The sequence below is a fragment of the Mesocricetus auratus genome, unplaced genomic scaffold (genome assembly GCF_017639785.1).
Source record: "Mesocricetus auratus isolate SY011 unplaced genomic scaffold, BCM_Maur_2.0 Super-Scaffold_100013, whole genome shotgun sequence".
NCBI lineage: Eukaryota > Metazoa > Chordata > Mammalia > Rodentia > Cricetidae > Mesocricetus > Mesocricetus auratus.
Genome location: NW_024429196.1, coordinates 26553692 through 26571565, shown reverse-complemented (window position 1 = coordinate 26571565; position 17874 = coordinate 26553692). Strand labels below are relative to the sequence as shown.

Genomic DNA, 17874 nt, shown 5'->3' with positions numbered 1-17874 from the left:
CCATACCACCCCCAATTAAAAAGAACATTTAAAAAATGCAGCAATCCAACAACAACACTCTACCCCACACATAAAACCACAGTGATTAAAGAAGGAAAGTTCTGGCTAGAGATAAAAGATAAAGCATGAGACTCACAACATGAAAATGTACCTCAGGGCCAACAACTGGTAACTACAGGAAAGGCATGATCTGGCGCTACAAATATTTGAAAGCCACTTTGCCTGAGCAACAGAACAACATTTTATGAGGTGTTACTAATAAGCAAAATGCAGTTTTCTTCTTTTTTTCTCATAGCATACACTAACAAACTTGGCATAGATACTGCGATGAGCATTAGCAAGCATATTCATGTTTTCTCATATTCAGCCACTATTGCATGCAAGAGGCCTAATTATCTTCTACTGAAAATGGAACCCAGGGGAATGCTTTGTAACTATAATAACCTCAGCTTAAACACAAATGTATAAACGTCATATAAGTATATTATATACAGCACCATATAATTAATAGGTATTATAGTTTTATTCACTTATTTCTCCTTTATTTTATAAAATGATCACTCATCTTTTGGCCTTTAATGACTGGACCATTTCTTCAGTTTTTTCATAACAATCTCTACAGCATTTAAATTAGTAGAATAATGTCATAAAAACACAGTTTATATGAATGTATTTTGCATCTTCAAAAGTGAAATGACAGCTATCTTTTTCCATCTTATGCTTTTATTTTATGTACACTAAATTCTAACTGTGTACTGATCAGTGTGCTAGCTTTTAGTGACACAAAATCAGGAAGATGTAATCCTCACTAAGAAAATTATCTCTCATCTTTGATTACTTTTTATTACAGAGGGGAGATACATTTTATGGCAGTTAATGATTCTGGTGAACTAAAGCAGTGGTTCTCAACCTTCCTAATGTTGGGGCACTTCAATACAGTTCCTCATGTTGTGGTGACCCCAACCATAAAATCAATTTCATTGCTTCTTCATAATTGTAATTGTGTTACTATTATGGGTCATAATTTAAATACTGTGTTTCCTGATGATCTTAGGCCCTGATGGTAAAAGGGTCCTTCAACAAGAGGGCTTGTGGCCCACATGTTGAAAATTACTGATCTAAATGTTCTGACAAAATGTGTACAAGGAAAGCGGAGAGAGAAGAAAATATATATCTTTTTTTAAGTTATTATTGTAGTTTTATCCTTTTTATTTTTATTCTTTTTTGTTTTTTATTATTTAAATTAGAAAAAAAGCTTGCTTCACTTGTCAATCCCAGCTCCCTCTCCCTCCCCTCCTCCCCTGCCATCCACCAGCCCCTCCAATACCCCACCCAATCCCCACTCTGCTCCTAGGGACTGTGAGGCCCTCCATGGGGGATCTCCAAAGTCTGTCAAATCATCCAGGGCATGGCCTAGACCCTCCCCAGTGTGTCCAGGATGAAAGAGCATTCCTCCATGTGGAATAGGCTCCCAAAGTTCATTCGTATGCCATCAGTATGGGATCCAAGAGCTCCCCCTCGTTCAGGTCAGCTGTTTCTGTGGGTTTTACCAGCCTGGTCTTGACCCCCTTGCTCATCACAACTCCCTCTCTGCAACGGGGTTACCTTTTGATACTGTAGCAATGATAGCATCAGTAAAAGCTGTAAAATACCATGAAACATACACACACAGCTCTATGCTATCTACATGGATAAGTTATATGTAAAAATGTCTTAATAAGTATGTAATGATACATTAAATATTATCTGTATTTCTGGATGCTTACTCACGAGAGGATTTTTTTTCATTATTTAATGTCCACAAGATGATGGAGAAAGTTAAGGCATTTTCCCACCAGCCAGATAATCTGAGTTCAAAATGTGGTATCCACAGGTGGAAGGAAAGAGCTGACACCCCTCATCTCACTTGGAGATACCCACAGGCAGAAGGAAAGAGCCGATACTCCTCATGTTATTCTATGACTTCAGAACACATGCCCTGCATGTGTCCCTGCATGAAGACACATACAGCATACATACAAACTCAAACTGAGTAACTAAATGTAATATAATTTTTAATCAAATGAAGTCTACACAGAGCCTACATTCATGCCAGTCTATCTGTTACTGTTGAGACTTGCAAGAAGAGTATTTATGATCTTCCCTTTGAAGCATTATATTCATGACTATTCTGGTGACCATTTTGAAGACTGACATTTATTTGCTGTGTAAGGTAATTGTCTTCAGAAGCTTGCAAACAGACACTATTCTTTCCCTCATGTTTACCCATGTAGTCACAGGAACATATACTCACTCACACCCCATACATACAAGATTTCTATGGGAGTTTCTGGTTTATACTGAAGGTTGAGAGGAAATCTTATAGTACCACTAAGTTTATTACTTTCCCATAACAAGGTCCACCTACTGTAACAAGGCCACACCTCCAATAATGCCACTTCCTTAGTCTACAGGGGTCAATTTCATTCAAACCATCACAAACAGTAAGTTTAAATTAATTTCTAAATTAAGTTGTGCAGACTAGTCAGTAAGCCCCTTGCCCCCAACCCATCTCTGCTCATAGCTTCATATTTTCATCCATTGGAGTCATGTGCTAAAATCTATATCCACATCAGTTATGAATCTTTCTGCTTCTTTAACAGCTCCTCCAAAAGTTGAAAGCATATGTGTTAACTGCAACTGTCTACTTAGGAAGCTAGCTGGCTAGTAAGGTTTAGATTTAAACAGCATTGTTTTAAATGTGAACATGATGTAGGGTTTAGTACATTGACATGATTACTGAGTTCAGAATCTTGCAGGCAACCCATGGTGGAGACATTTGTTCCCTATTGAATTGTAACACATTGCTTTTCCATTAAGATAATTTTGTTCCCCCTCTCAGAGAGTCAATGAAGGGAGAGACTTTTTGTTGTTGTTGTGATGGGGCTGGAGGATTGCTAGAGATGTCTACTGGGTAGAAAAATGCTGAAAAAGACCCTGCAATGCAAGGGGTAGTTCACCACATAGCACAATTTTTGTAGCCTTAGACATGAGAAAGCCTGGCTTATCTGACTCACAAGAGGAACTCTTGGGTTAGTATATACCTAATAGTTGAAAGAAAATGATTGGGACATTTGAATTCTGCTTCATCAGTGAGAAATATGGATAGGCAGGCAAGTCTATGAATTTACCACTCAAGAGGATGGCAGCTGACCACTCTCCAGTAAAAGCACCCAGAACACAGGACCAGGGGAAAAGGGATTGATCTGATTTCAGCATAAGAGAGAATTACTTTGTGTAAGGTTGAAAACGAATGGTCTTTACCACATCTGCTTCAGCAATTCTATAGCTGTTGTTCAAGAATACTGAGAGTGAAATACATACAAGTAGCATTGTGCAGTCTGAGAATGTTGTAGTTAGGAATATGTATGTATACAAATACACATATATGCATGCCCACAATAACAATTAATAAAAAGGAGGCATGTATTTGAAAAAGAAAATGAAGGGATATATGGGTGAATTAAGGGTAAGGATATGATATAGTTATATTATAATCTCTAAAATTCTTAAGTTAACCCAAATGATGTGACAGACTTTGACGAACCCCACAGGAGGCTTCACTCTCCCAGGGGAGTGGGTGTGGGTGTGATGGGGGTTCCGTGGGGGACATGGGAGGAAGGGAGAGGGAGGTACCTGTAATTGGTATGTAAAATAAGATTGTTTTTAATTTAAATAAAATTCATAAAAATATTATTTTACTACACTTTCTTATAACTGAGGATACAGAGAATTAAACACACATATGGCTGTTCAGTTCCTACTAAAATATAGCTAACTGTGAGACACTGAGATCCTTGAGGTAGATTTGAGTGTATATCTACACCATTAAGTTGCATTCATGTGCTTGTCTCTAAAATTTTATTAACTCAACAAATCCACAAACACAAGTATTTCCATCTGTAGATTCCCAGTAATAAATCAAATGACAACAGTTAACATCAATTTTCTGTGACCAAAAGCAACTTGGGCAAATTTTCTGATTTTTAAAGCAACACAAATGTAAGAAGCAGAAGTGACACTGATAGTCATCTAATCTGTGTTTCAGTGTCTTTCTGGGCTGCATTCACAACACATCAACCTATACTCTACTTCATCATCTTCAATACAAATGCAACCTCCTGGATCAAGGGGTAAGTCATTGATATTTGATAGTTGAAATTGTTTTTCTAGTTTATACTGTCTAGAAATTTTTTCCTATAGATTTTCCTCATTACTCATGATCGTTCCTGAATGTTGATCTTTTACTTCTGAATAAAGTCCAGAACTATTTTTTTTCTAAGGCCCAATAGTGATTTTGTATGTATGAACAGCTAGGGTTGTTACACAAAGAAACACTGACTCAACTCAAAAAAGAATATATATTTCTAAACAATAGTTTCCCATCTGTAATTTTCTAGAAGCTAATGGAAGAGCTAGAGACATCTTATAGCCATGTTGCTGCAAATTCCCAGGTAAAGGTTCACATTTGTAATACTTTATCATACTATTTATCAAAAATTGTTTCTTATTTTTCAAAACAACATACCAAGACAATATTTTCTTTTTGAGACTACACTGTATATCAATAAAGCAGTAAAAGTTCCTAATCTTATAGTATCATCAGAATTAGTGTTGTACGTCTTATATAGAAAAAATAGTCTCTGCACTTAATTTTTATATGTACTTTTTTAAAATGTCTGAAATATAGCATGACTTTTGTTAAGAAAAATAATGAAAATTTTGTTTTTCTCATTATTCTTATTAGTGAAGTTTTAAAATTGCTTTTGAATATGTTAATTATTTCTCTGATATTTTAAATGCTTGAAGCCTAAAGCACATAAATGACATTTGAATGTAATGAGGTTTTCCTCTCTGTAATATAGCCCTTGCTATAAAAGTATAAATGATACCAACAATGAATTGAATATGTTAATAATTATTCAACATTGTTAATTCTAAGTTTAATAATTAACATAAAATTGCACAAAGAAACATTTGATCATGTATAATATGTATATTCTAAAATGACATTTCATGCTCAGTCTAAAGGAAGTTAATGAGTGCCCATTTAAAATCCCTACTATTTATGTTTATGCTTATTAGTATATAATAATTAATAAACAGTTGGCGATAAGAAAATAGAGTATGTAAATAGTCCTCTGTATGTAAGTCCCCAGTAGTGATAGTTTCTCTGGGAAAATTATTCCCATGTGTCATGTTTTTAGGAGGCTAAGGTTAGTATGTCTATTTCAGTCACCAGAATTAACTTTATAGAATGCATTCTGAACAGCAATTTTCTATTAATTGAAATGAACACATTTTTCCTCTTTCAGTTCAAGAAAATACTAACAGTAATATATAACCTGTGTATAGGGGGAAATCATTTTCTCTATTGTTGTCTAGACTTAACTAATTTAGTGTGTCTTTTGTTCTAATTCTGACACATAGAAAATAAACCAGTGTTTGTTTTTCATGGGATACTGAAAAAAGAAAGAATAGACTAAAAGACACCTTGCCACACAGGACCAGTCAGCTGTCATATTCATCAACTCTCAGATCTTAGTGAACTCTTATTATAGAAGTAAATTTTTAACTCATAATTGGTCAGATGGTTCATTGTTAGTTAGAGACGTTGCTCTTCTGAAACTTGAATTCATCTAATAACAAACAGATTGTAGGAGACAGAGCAGGTTATGGAAAATCAATCTCTTCCCACTTGCCTGTGAGTAGAATTCAGCAACGCATCTCACAAAACATAGAAGTGACCAAAGTTGGTTGTTGAACTGTAGTGCTCTCAACCACATACAAATTAAAGTACAATTATTTCTCATTTATTTTCAGTTACAATTCCATGATCAAGTTATGCACCAAATCTTTTCTCCCTTCTTTTTTTTTTCCTCCACTACTTTTGGGCCACCATGTTGACAGCAGTTTTCTCTACTGTTTTCCTTATCATGTGGTTCTGTTTTGCTGTGGGCCAGAAACAAGAGAACCAAGTAATTGAGCATAGAAACTTCTGAACCTGTGATCCAAAATAAATCTTTGTTCTTTAGGTTGAATTCTGTAGGTATTTTGTCACAGTGATGGGAATTGGCCAATCTCTTATATTTGTAAATTCTATGTAATATGAAACTTGGGTTTTAATCATTTATTATGCCATATAAATGTCATGTAACTTATATTAAGACATTGGTATAAACATTATCCTTTTGGATCCAAATTACATACATTATATTAAATATTGCTATTACATGTTTGGTAATTTTAGTGTCTTTTATAAAGTTATTGAATTCTTTTTATTATTTGTGGAATATTATTTTGGCATAGATATAAAAGTAGTTACTTTTATAAATATGGGAACTGACAAAATGCAATAATTTTACTATAGAGTCAGGGGTTGAGGATTTTTCATTTATTCTGCATTCTTGAAATAATAGCAGGCAAAAATTACTTTGAGTTCACCATCTATGTGTGATTGAGATACACTTACTAATTCAGATTTCAGGAGGTATATAAATCATTTTCTAATTAGTTCTCCCAATAATTAATACTGTAAAAAATAGTTCTATCTCAATCAGGTAATTTTATAGAATTAATTATATTATCATTAGAAATGTATAAGATAAAATTCTTGGCTTCAGTATTATTGAGCTTGGTTTTACACATTTCCTTTACAAATGAAATAACTGATTCAACTTCTACTTAGTAATTGCTGGATGACTGAATTCATATAACAGGAATGTCAGATCCTTCCATGCTTGATTCTAGACTGTCAGCAACAGGGTCTTCACTGATAGTAAATTTGTCTGGAACAGGGAGATACACCTTTGACTTTTGTGCTGACTAGTGTAGACTTTTCCTCTTGGAATAATTGATGTCTGAGTTTCTTCCAGTACATTAGGCACTAGCAGTATATGGCAAGCCATCAGCCTAAGGATACGTGAAGCCAGTGGTGCTGTCTAGTCTTTGAAATATAGATACTATGTTTCACCCAGTGGGACTTAAAAACAGAGATCAGAGATGACATCCTTTAGATTGTAACCCACTGGGGCCTTGCCTACCTTATCTAGTTATATGGAACGTTTCGGTGTATACTGATCTCTCATGAAATATAATCATTTATTATATATTAGTGGATATATGATGAACTGTATTTGATCATTAAACTACAAATCTATAGTGCAGTTCACCAGGAGTGAAGGTTTCTTAACTTCTCTCAACTTAACTTATATTTTTCCATCAGACAGAGGCCTTCTGTTTCATGGTAAAAACAGATGCCTGGTTTTGGTCTGTCAGAACTGTTCCTACTTAAATCTCCGCTGTGCTTCTATGAACTCCTGACAAAGCTGTTTGCATCTTCTAGAATCCTTCTTTAAAACTTCCACATTAAATTCTGGTCCATTGTCTCCCTGTCAGATTTCGGTGGTTAAAACTCCCATGAGTTTCTGCCCACAGCTATTAGGTTGATCTACTCTTTCAAAAATGCACATATAAATCACTTTGGGCTTGAAGAATGCCTGTGATAAACTTTTTATCTTATGTTACCTGATCACACAAATGGTAACTGAGCCAGAAGGAGAGGAAATGGCATTGTTGGAAGAGGAAGAAATTGACACTGTGCTTAGTCAGAAGTGAAGGGAACTCAAGAGAAAACCACAGAGTGGTGGCTGCTAAAAGGAAGCATGTGCATTTTTGCCCATTCAGCTCCCGAACTAAAAATCACCACAGGAGTCAAGGCAGAGACTGGCTTACTCAACTTCTGTTCTCAAAGTCCATAATTTGGACCCAACAGAAGCACTCCAAAAACTGGGTTTGGACAATTATTTTATTGAAATTATTCATGGGGTGGGGAGACATTTCAGTGGTTAAGAGAGGATGCTGCTCTTAAAGAGGACCCTGCTCCATTTCGAGCAACTGCATGGTGGTTCATAACCATGAGTAACTCCTGTTACAGCTCCAGGGGATCCAAGTAGCACACATGGTGAACTATAAGAGCTGATCACATGCATAAAGAATTATGAGGGTTATGTACAATTCATGAATCTACACATGTTCTTCAGGATCAAGTAAAGGGTCCTCTCTTCTGCAATAAACAAATCATCTATTATTAAAAGTATGGGATCAGATTACTATCAGGGTCTTTTATTTGATTCCATTAGTCTACCTGTCTGCTGTTATGTCAATACCAAGCTATTTTCATTACTATAGCTCTATAGTAGAGACTGAAGTCAGGGATGGTGATGCCTCCTGAAGTTCCTTCATTGTACAGGATTGTTTCAGTTTTTGCTTTCCCATATGAAGTTGGGTATTATTCTTTCAAGGTCTGTGAAGAATTGTGCTGGGATTTTAATGGGGACTGCATTGAATCTGTAGATTGCTTTTGGAAATATTGCCATTTTTACTATGCTGATCACACCAATCCAAGAGCATGGAAAATCTTTCAATTTTCTGATATTTTCTTTAATTTCTTTCTTTAAAGACTTAAAATTCTTGTCATACAGGTCTTTTACTTGTTTAGTTAGAGTTATGTCAAGATATTATATGTTGTTTGTAGCTTTTGTGAACAGTCATGTTACTCTGGTTTCTTTCTCAGCCTGTTTATCATCTACATGTAAGAAGGCTACCGATTTTTTGAGTTACTTTTGTTTCCTGTCATATTACTGAAGGTGTTTATCAGCTGTAGGAGTTTCTGGTAGAATTTTTCAGGTCACTTATGTAAACTATCGTACCAGACACAGAAAGACAAACATGGTATGTACTCATAAGTGGATACCAGACATGAAGCACAGGATAATCAGCCTAGAATCCTCAACCCAAGAGAAGCAAAAAAAAAAAAAAAAGAATCTCCTGAGTAAATTTGGAACATGGGAAGAGGGAGAAGCGTAGTAGGGGAGTGGGGAAGGAAAAGGATGCAGGGAAGAACATGATGGATTCAGAAGATAGAGTGGGGAAAGGACAGAGAGGGAAAGCAAGGAAAGAGGTACCATGATAGAGGGAGTCATTATGGGGTTAGTGAGAAACCTGGCACTAGGGAAATTCCCAGGAAACCACAAGGATGACCCCAATGAAGAATCCGAGCAATAGTAGAAAGGGTACCCTAACTGCCCTTCCTCTGTAATCAGATTGATGACCACCTTAATTATCATCATAGAATCTTCATTCTGTAAATGATGGAAGCAGATTAAAAGATCCACAACTAATCACTGGGGTGAACTCCTGGAGTCCAGTTGTAGACAGGGGTCAAGACCACAATGGGGAAACCCACAGAAACACCTGACCCAAGCAAGTGGGAGCTCAAGTACCCCAGACTAACAGCTAGGGGATCTGCATAAAACCAAAGTAGGCTCTCTGAATGTGGGTGACAATATGGGTTGTTCGGGTAGTTTGTGGGGCCACTAGCAGCAGAACCAGTATTTATCCCTATGCATGAACTGACTTTTTGGATACATTACTCAGCCTAGATGGGGGCATGGAGAGGGAGCTCTTGGTCCTGCCTCAGGTGACAGACAATGTTGATTCCCCATGAGAGGTTTCAACCTCTTGAGGAGTGGATGGGTGGTAGGGTGGGGAGAAGTTGAGGGGAGCAATAGGACAGGAGAGAGAGCATTAAAATAAGATTGTTTTCAAATTATAAAAATACTTTAAAAAACTTAAAGGAACAAAAAAGAAGTGTGGGATTGATAAGGTTCAAGATTCATTGATAATTCAGCAGTGACATTCTTCTGTAGAAGAAACTTACAGTAACAAACTCAACAATTTATGACAGTGCAAATTCTTCAGGTCTTTCTAAAACATTAAATAAAGCCTGACTCATGAGATTCTAATAAATGTCACCCCTCTTTTCAATCTAACAGCCTCAAAATTCAGATGCATGCTTCTTTTCCATTTTGCTGCAGTTTCTTGACGTGTCCCACCAAGACCCTTACAGAATGTCATTTCTTCCTATAGCAGACCATTGACTTTTCTACTGAGGTAGTGTTAAAAACTAATTTTGATCATGATATGTGATCAGCATGAGGCTCAGAATTATATCCTGAGAGTATAATATTTGTACAACTGCCTTAGGTGAAGTCATCACATAGTTTTGAGTGAAAAATTTTGAACATATATACTAGGACAATACACAAAAGCTGACATTTGAGAGTTGTGTACTTTAGGCTCTCTCTCTCTCTCTCTCTCTCTCTCTATATATATATATATATATATATATATATAATACAATACATATGTATATAAATATGTATATATCTGTGTGTCTGTCTGTGTCTATGTGATGTGTATGTGCAAATATATATGTATGTGTGTGCTCAATTAATTATATATAATTAAATATATATTGTAAGGATTCAGGCATTATGCTGGCCTGGCCCTGTCACCTGGCAGAATGAACTCAGGTAGTACTCTGGTCAGCCCATGGTTCCTTGACTACTAGTCTGGACTCGGGTGCAAAGGGCCCCTTTAAAAGACAGACCCCCTGCCGAGCGGTGGTGGCCCATGCCTTTAATCCCAGCACTCAGGAGGCAGAAGCAGGTGGATCTCTGTGAGTTCGAGGCCGGGCTGGACCAATAGCCTCATACAAAGAAACCCTGTCTCATAAAAACCAAAAAAATAAAATAAAAAAATAAATAAAAGACAGACCCCGTCCACTTACACTCTCATTCCCGCTGTTTCCCTGAGGCAGACAGGACTTCTCCTGTCTCCCTCTTCTCTTCTGTCTTTTCTGTGTCTCTGTGTCTCTTTACCTCTTTTCTCCTTCTTTCCCCACTTCACTTTCTAATAAAACTTCCCACTTAAGCTCTGTCTGCCTGGCATGTTTGTACCTCTGCCTCAGTCACCCTTGACTGCCATGGAATCCGCTAAAGTTTTTCTCATACATTATTCCTAACATATATGAGATCATTTATATATGAAATCATATATATATATATGAGATCATTTAATGCAGTAAATAAATGAGATCACACACACAAATATATATATATATGTATGTATGTATACATGACATCATTTAATTCAAAAACACTATTGTATATGTTTTGGATGCATTTGTCTATTTTGATGTTAGAATAATCTCCTTTATATCCAGACACCTATAAAAACATAATCAGTATTGTAACATTTAAACAAATGGATAGATTTCCTAAAAAATCTATATGCTTTGGCTATCCTGTTTTTTTCATATAAAGTTGAAATCTTTCAAGGTCTGGAAAGATTTGTGTTGGGATTTTGATGTGAACTGCATTGAATCTGTAGATTGCTTTTGGCAAGATTGCCATTTTTACTATGTTGATCTTACCTATCCAAGAGCATGGGAGATCTTTCCAATGTCTGGCATCTTTTTAAATTTCTTTGTTTAAAGACTCTAAGTTCTTACTATACAGGTCTTTCACTTGTTTAGTTAGCAATACCCCCAAGATGTTTTATGTTGTTTGTGGCTATTGTAAAGGGTGATGTTTCTCTGATTTCTTTCTCAGCCCATTTATTGTCTGTATATAGTAGGGCTACTGGGTTATTTGTGTGTTAATAATGTATCCTGCCACTTTGCTGTAGGAGTTCCCTGGTGGAGTTTTTGGGTCGCTTCTTTAAACAATCATATCATCTGCAAATAGTGAGAGTTTGATTTCTTCCTTTCCAATTTGTATCCCCTTGATCTCCATTGTTGTCTTATTGCTTTAGGTAGAACTTCAAGTAAAATATTGAAGAGATATGGACAGAGTGGGCAGCTTTGTGTTGTTTCTGATTGTAGAGGAATTACATTGAGTTTCTCTCCATTTAGTTTAATGTTGGCTGTTGGTTTGTTTTATATTGCTTTTATTATGTTTAGGTATGTTCCTATCATAATCTCTCCAAGACCTTTATCATGAAGGGCTGTTAGATTTTGTCAAAGGCTTTTTTAGCACCTATTGAGATGATCAGGTGTGTTTTTCTTTTTCAGTTTGTTTATATGGTGGATTACATTGATAAATTTTCATATGTTGAACCATCCCTGCATCCCTGGGATGAAGCCTACTTGATCATGGTGGATGGTTTTTCTGATGTGTTCTTGGATTCAATTTTCCAGTAATTTGTTGAGCATTTTTACAACAATGATCATGAGGGATATTGGTCTGTAGTTCTATTTCCTAGTTGTGTTTTTATGTGGCTTGGGTACCAAGGTAATTGTAGTCTTGTAAAAAGAGTTTGGTAATGTCACTTCTTCTATTGTGTGAAACAATAATAAAGCAACTTCTAAAGGCATCACCATCCTTGACTTCAAACTCTATTATAGAGCTATAGTCCTGAAAACATCTAGGTATTAGCACAAAAGTAGACAGGGAGACCAAAGGTATTGAATTGAAAACCCTGATATTAATGCACACACCTATGAATCCCTGATTTTTGACAAAGAAGCTAAAACTATAAAAAGGGGTAAAAAAGCATCTTCAACAAATGGTGCTGGCATGTAGAAGACTGCAGATAGATCCATATCTATCACCACACACAAAACATAAATCCAGCCACACTGAACCTCTTAAAAGAGAAAGTAGGAGGTACCCTTGAACGAATTGGTACAGGAGACTGCTTCCTGAACATAACACCAGTAGCACAGACACTGAGATCAACAATAAATGGGACCTCCTGAAACTAAGAAGCTTCTGTAAGGCAAAGACACAGTCAACAAGACAAAAAGACAGCCCACAAAATGGGAAAAGATATTCACTAACCCCGCGTCTGACAGAGGGCTGATCTCCAAAATTTATAAAGCACTCAAGATGCAAGTTTCCAAATCACCAAAGGATCCAATTAAAAAGTGGAGTATGTAACTATATAGAGAATTCTCAATAGAGGAAACTGAAATGATTGAAAGACACTTAAGAAACTGCTCAACATCCTTAGCCATCAGGGAAACACAGCTCAAAACAACTCCTGTCAGTATGGCTAAAATCAAAAACACCAATGACAGTCTATGCTGGAGAGGATGTGGAGAAAGAAGAACACACCTTCATTGCTGGTGGGATTACAAAATTGTACGACCACTTTGGAAAACAGTATAGTGGTTTCTCAGAAATGGGATTCAGTCTACCTCAGGATCCAGAAATTCCTCTTTTGAGCATATACCCAAAGAATGCATATTCATACAACAAGGACTTATGTTCAACTATGCTCATAGCCGCATTGTTTTTAATAGTCAGAACCTGGAAGCAACCTAGATGATCCTCAAGCAAGGAATGGATGGAGAAAATATAGTACATTTACACAATGGAGTAGTACTCAGAGGATAAAAAAACAATGAAATCTTGAAATTCGCAGGCCAATGGATGGAACTGGAAGAAAACATCTTGAGTGAGGTAACCCAATCACAGAAAGATAAGCAGGAGCCTTCATCCAGTAGCTGACTGAAGCAGAAACAGGGACCCACAGCTAAACTCTGAGCCATACTCTTAGAATCCAGTTGGGGAGAGGGAGGAAGATGAGCAAAGGAGCCAAGACTGTGCTGGAGAAACCCACAGACTTTATCTAGTGAGAGCATGGAGACCCTATTCATAAAGCTGGGGAACCAGCATTGGACTGAACAGAGCCTTCTGAATGTGGGTGACAGCTAGGTGGCCAGGGTAGTCTATGGGTCCTCTAACAGTGGAGCCAGTGTTTATCCCTAGTGCACAAATGGACTTGGGAGCCCATTCCCTATGGAGGGAAACTATTACAGCACAAAAATGGGAAGGAGGACCTGGGCCCTCCCCCAATGGACTTGGATGGTCCCCTGCGGAGGCCATCACTATCCCTGGGGAGTGGATAGGGGATGGGTTAGGAGGTCATTGGGGATCATGGGAGGGGGATTGATATGTAAATAAGAGTAGTTCTAAAATAAAAAGTATAAACAAAACAAAGCATAGTATAGATTTTGTGGGTGGACTAAGGGCTGGTGGGGCTGGGAACAGAACAGATAAGGTTGAGGTGGATAGGGATGGAGAGGGAAAATGAATACTAATTAAATGTATTGGATTCAAGCACAAAAAATTCTATATTTATTTCACTTCAGACTTTTACATTTAGGACTCAATCTTTTGACTGTTCTCAAACATAATTTATCCTTTATCCTAAGTTTTTATAAAACATATATCCAGGAAATATCCACAGCTTACTTTTATTTGATGAACAGATTTAATACACTTTCAAAACCTCACCTACATAGATAGCTACTTTTGAATATTTATTTCAAATATGTTGAAAAATGCAAAAAGATTGCCATAAATGAAAAGAATATTTTTAATTACATTTACATGTTTTTCAGGATTGTATGTGTGTATCTCCACATGTTCTTCTCACTCGTTAAGACCACTACTACAATTTAAAGCCAGATTTGAAGCAAGTTGTAATTAAATACTGGCCAGGTTGATGAACTATCTGGTAAGGTCCATTTCTGGGTTTCCAGAAAATGTCCCTGGGTCACATTATGGGTAGGTTTCAACAGGCAAAACCCATAATTCACTGTATGTCCCATCAGGTCCTACCAGTGGCAATCGTACATCCTGACACACTTCCTGCCTGCCTGCATACCTCCTGTCTACATCCCATCAGGGACAAAGAGACATCCTGATGTATTTCCAGCTCACATACCTCCTGCCCACATATGATCAAGCACATTTGGTGCAGATGGGCTTAAAGAACAGAACAAACAGAAGCTTATTCTTAACTGCACGCAAAACTGTTAGCCTGTAAGGTATAGTTTTCCTGTTTTGATCTCACAATGTATGTAAATGATACTAGCTTGTCCCTAAATTTCCAAATTAGAATGGTTAGCAAATGTAATGGAAAGTGTATCCTAGAAAAAAAATAATGGGAGATGTGGATAGGTGGAAGCTTTTATCTTCAACTAAACTGGAGTAATTAGCTAAATTAGCTTGTTTAACAAAGAGAGGGTCAGAAGGAAGTTAGAGGAAGTAAATTCAGAGCAACAGGGAGGAGTAACAAGAATAAAGTGAAGAGTAGCAATCCCACTATCAGGCATAACATCCTGATTCATTACAGGAAGAGAAGTCTTAGCTTGCTTCAACTGACCTTCAAACAAACAAACAAAAAGTCTTGCATTCAAATCCACCCCTAAAAGGAGCAAGACACAAATTTAAGACAAAACAAACAAAACAACTCACCAAGATTAGAAGCAATAATTCTTTTTTTTCTCTTAGTTAATCCAAACTGTTAAAAGCTAAACCTTGCATAGTGTAAAGTTTTGAATAAGAATGGCCCCCATAGTCACATTTATTTGAATGCTTAATCAAAAGAAGTGGCACTATTTGAAAGGATTAAGAATCATGGCCTTGTTCGAATAGGCCTGGCTTTGTTGAAGCAAATGAGTTGCTTGGAGGGTGGGCTTTGAGGTTTCAAAAGACCAAACCAAGCCCAAGATTATCTCTCTTGTCCTGGGGACTAGAATGTAGCTATCAGCTATTTGCCCAGAACCAGGCCTGGCACCATGCTCCCTGCCAGGATGGTAATGAACTAACCCTCTGAAACTGCAAGTAAGCCCCCAATGAAATGCTTTCTTTTATAAGAGGTACCTTGGTCATGGTGCCTCTTCACAGCAAAAGAAGAGTAACCAAGCCATATTATGTTTTCTGGCACCCTGAAAGCTAGTCATTTTAAATATCTATTTTTAAACCCACAGACAAGTGTACTTCTCATCTCCCACCAAAGAAATGTATAAAAAAACTGTATCTAATCAAATGCACACAATAAGAAATCATGTGATGTCCACCCTCAAATGATGCATCTAAACAGAGTTCCTGCATCTCAAACTCAGGCAACACTGAAGAAGAAAGGGGTACAGTTGTAGAGCTGTGTCTCTTGGAAATGTCAGAGAGGTTATATTCATGAAATTTCATCAACATGACTGCCTGAACAATGACAATACCAATGGAAATGCTGCCACAGAAGTCAGAAAACTAAAAGGGCTTCAACCCTAGTAAAAGGATTCTAGGCACCTGCTTGACAATGAGAATAGGAAAAACAATCATTCCCAATGGTTGCATTTGTGTAATTATGGCTGCGTGTATGTTTGTGTGTGTGTGTGTGTGTGTGTGTGTGTCTGCCTGAGTGTATGTAACAACAACTAAAGTAAAAGAGACTATGAATTTAAGAGAGAGAACAAGGGGGGTGCCTGATCAGCATTGGAAGGAAGAAAGAAAAGGAAGAATTAATCTAATTATACTATCATTTCAAAAATGAAAAAGTAATAAGCTTAATTATATGCATACTAAGTCAATTTTAATATTCTTGATTGCATAATTGTCATTAGAGTACCCCCAATTCAGCTAAGCAAATACAAATCTCTTAAGTGAAATTAGAATGTAGTACTCATGAGTTAGTTTAGGTAGAATAGATAACTGAGCTACATTTTTCACACATTCCTTTCTCACTAAGGATTTAACAAGTTAAGATAATTGTGGTAAAAGAGGTAGTTAACACTCTGGTACCTATGCTATGACATGGAAGATCTTAGATTTGCCTTAAAATTAATTCATGACCAAAATCCTGTGTCTAATGTCTAGGCCTTGAACACAGCAAAGAAGGCAATGATACTATTCAGTATTGACTATTGTCATACTACTGTTTATTGCCCCTATTAGATGATCATTGACTTTTAAAATAATGGAAAGGTATAAAATGGCAAGATCAAAAATCAAAGTACTGAGCACTCTTAGTTTCAGTCTTAAGTAAAAATGGAGAGTTGTAAACACAACTGATCTTTGTGGTGACCTACAGATGATTTAATTGAGCATTTGCCCTTTCTTCTGCAGTGGCTAGCCTAATGATTAGACTTCCTTTCTGTCCTGTCTCTTGCCAGGAACGAGTCCCCACTGGCATTTTTCCCAAGAACCATCTATTTCCTGTGTGTTTCCTCTGTGTGCACCTCACAATGGTGGCTTTAGGATACAGTGACTCAGCTTTGCAATCTCATGCTTTTGTGACTCAAATAATGAGAATTTCAGTTAAAGGTGGTTTGGTGTCATTGCAGTAAGAAAGCTGACATGACACTTTTGTTTAGGACTGGCCTCCCAAAAGGAAACATATGAATTGAGTTATTGTTATGCCAGTATGAAATAACTCAGCTTTCTAGTAGAACATAATTAAATGTAGCTTCTTGAGTTCATGTAGTCAGCATCTGCCAGGTTCCTATGATGAATAATGGATCACAAAGTTATAATGAGAGAGTACAATTTTTATGGATAACAAAATTTGGCTGCCAAAGGCATCAACCCACTATTATATTTCTGGAGACAGAAGCACTGCTATCAACTTGGTCAGAATTTCTATGATCAAATCAGAAAACTATAAACACTCCCAACATTGTGATGAGACACAGTCCACACAGGAAAGGCATAAGACATTGTGTGATTGTCAAATTTCTTTCCTTATCATCCAGTTTAGATAATGACTTGTTATCAATCATAATGGAGTTTCCAAACCATTTCTTATTCAATTTTGAATAATTTATTTAAATTATTCTCTACTTTTGTCCTAAGTTAGCATCTTAGCAATTGGAAAGTGATTATAGTCCCTTCATAGAAAGAAAAGATAAATCATTTTAATAACTTAACAACTGTGGGTTTAAGATATATTAATTTTTTGTTGAAATGAGGTTTTAATATTATAAGAGTATATCTAGATATTAAGAACCTTTATTTTTCTTTCAGTCAGAATAGTAAATAATCTATTTAAATAGTGAATACCTATTTGGTCTCTTGTCTGCTCATTTTATTTTTATTTAAGCTAACTTGTCGGAGAGATATTATAAATGCAATTCAGGTGTTACCATAGCTATAATGTGGACCATGTGGGTGACCAGTTATTGTAGGGTAAACAGACTAGAGT

At 36.6% G+C, this 17874-nt stretch overlaps 1 long non-coding RNA gene across 2 annotated transcripts in view; it reads left to right on the top strand.

The window, feature by feature from the left end:
* Positions 1–17874, top strand: part of LOC121143444 — an 87353-nt gene that overhangs the window by 36342 nt on the left and 33137 nt on the right. For both annotated transcript variants that reach the window (XR_005880629.1, XR_005880630.1), the window contains 2 exons: positions 4088–4172; positions 4440–4493. This is a non-coding gene — a long non-coding RNA (uncharacterized LOC121143444). The remainder of the gene's footprint in view (positions 1–4087; positions 4173–4439; positions 4494–17874) is intronic.